This window comes from Scylla paramamosain, chromosome 11 (assembly GCF_035594125.1).
Source record: "Scylla paramamosain isolate STU-SP2022 chromosome 11, ASM3559412v1, whole genome shotgun sequence".
Taxonomy (NCBI): Eukaryota; Metazoa; Arthropoda; class Malacostraca; order Decapoda; family Portunidae; genus Scylla; species Scylla paramamosain.
The window spans coordinates 24,408,523-24,411,022 of record NC_087161.1 but is presented as its reverse complement, the minus strand read 5'-3'; positions in this window follow the sequence as shown (position 1 = coordinate 24,411,022).

Below are 2,500 nucleotides of genomic sequence, written 5' to 3'. Positions count from 1 at the left end.
AGAGAGAGAGAGAGAGAGAGAGAGAGAGAGAGAGAGAGAGAGAGAGAGAGAGAGAGAGAGAGAGAGATTCACAATACCCTAAATTTATTCGTCTCATTCATTCTACATTTACTTATAACCTCAATAAACTACACGAGTATACACCAGCCGGAAAATAAAGCCACGTAAAATAATGAAAAATAAACGATGAGAAAAGTGAGTGAGTGGAGTGAGAGAAAATAAATAGAGAAAAAAAGAATATACAGTTGTCTAGTCACGTCAACATTAAAGTTAGTGTAAAAGTGAGACCATGAGAGAGAGAGAGAGAGAGAGAGAGAGAGAGAGAGAGAGAGAGAGAGAGAGAGAGAGAGAGAGAGAGAGAGAGAGAGAGAGAGAGAGAGAGAGAGAGAGAGAGAACAGCATCCAAAGGGACAGAGCGTGAAAAATCATGAAGGATAATTGTGACTGACCTTCAGCTTCTAGCCCTCCCTCCCTCTCTCCTTCCCTCCCTCCCTTCTTCTCTCCCTCCTTCCTTCTCGCCTTTCCTCCCTCCTCTCCCCTTCCCTCGTCCCAGGCAATAAACAATACGAAGATGCTACTTTGATTTCTTCCACTTACCCTCCCTAATCTTCTTGACCTCCTCCTTCCTTTCTAATTTTTCTATCGCTTCTACTCTCTCTCTCTCTCTCTCTCTCTCTCTCTCTCTCTCTCTCTCTCTCTCTCTCTCTCTCTCTCTCTCTCTTCCCTCCTTTCTTTATTGGCCTTCCTTTCCTTGCTCTTTTTTTGTCAGTTTTCTCTCTCTCTCTCTCTCTCTCTCTCTCTCTCTCTCTCTCTCTCTCTCTCTCTCTCTCTCTCTCTCCCTTTTTTCCTCTTTTCTTTCTAACCCTTTATTTTCCTTTCCTATATTTCTGTCTCCTCTAGTCCTTTTTTTCTTTCCTTTCTCCCTCATTTCGTTTTTATTCTTCTTTTCCTTGTATATTTTTTTGTTTCTTTGCCTGTTTTTTTCTCTCTCTCTTCTTCCCTCCCCCTCTATTTTCAGCCTTCTTCCTTTCCCGTTTTTTCTTCTTCCCTTCCGTTTTTATTTCTTTTCTTATCCTCCTGACGTTACCATCCTTTCATGTTCTCTCTCTCTCTCTCTCTCTCTCTCTCTCTCTCTCTCTCTCTCTCTCTCTCTCTCTCTCTCTCTCTCTCTCTCTCTCTCTCTCTCTGTTGTATCTCCCTTCCTCTTTATTTTGGTAATACTCCATCCCTTCTTTCTATCATTTCTTCCTATATTTGCTCCTCCTCCTTACCTCCTTTCATTTGGGTAAACGTGCTTCATTCTCCGTCCTCCTCCTCCTCCTTTCTCTTCTCCTAATGGCCATTCCTTCTCGTACATCCTCATTCACACACTTTCACACCTGGCTCCCTTCCTCCACCTCTCATCCCTCCTTGCTTTCCGCCTCTGCTATATTTCACCCCTCACTCATCCACCTTTCATGCCTTCCACTCAGCTTTCACTTTCCTTCCTTCCTTTCCTCCTTTATATTCCTACTCCACTTTCTCCTCACATTTCTACCTTCTCTTTTACTCCTTAGTCCCCTCCAGTTCTTCTCCTCGTTCTGCCTGATAAGTTTGCTCTCCACTCTCCCGTAACCCATCGGTGCTCTCACAACCACTTAGCGAAGGCGTGCACACACACACACACACACACACACACACACACACACACACACACACACACACACACACACACACACACACACACACACACACGTAAGTACACACAGGCAGAAAAACACACACAAAAAAGGGGTGTGTTAACAAGATGCTATACACACACACACACACACACACACACACACACACACACACACACACACACACACACACGAATAAACGTTCACAAGATGCTGATATACACTGTGAAACTTGACACGTAAGCCAGACGAGAGAGACACACGACAATCTACCTTCCCATAAGACACCATACGGTCGCTCACCCCGAACAAACCCCGGGAAAAGTCGCCCTTAGCATACAGACAGCATGGGTCGAGAGCGGGACTTGGCTGGGAGAGACGAAGCGGGAGACTGGGGAGGGAGGGAGGTAATAGGAGAGGAGAGAAAGGAGAGAAAGAGAGAGAGTGACGTGGGAGAGAGGGAGAGGGAGACAGGGGAAAGATCACCACTCACTCTGTACAATGGTGAAGTTACTGCTCAATTTTGTAGTTAAGTGATTCAAGGGAGGGAGGGACTTTTGCGCGTCAGATCTCCTAGTGGAAACATAAAAAAACCAGGTAACTTTTTTTCTTCTCTTCGTCTATTGTATGGTTCGCAAGGCAAGGTAAGGGGAGGTACGGGGAGGCGTGATTTCTACCTCTATACAGCTGCCATAACAGGTCCGGGCAGGTATGCAGGGAAACGCAGCAATGCACGCAAACAAAAGATAAGAATTGGGGTAAAGCAAATAGTGCGTGCAAATAGAAAAATATAAAATAAAAATATGGTTGCGGAGAGAGAGAGAGAGAGAGAGAGAGAGAGA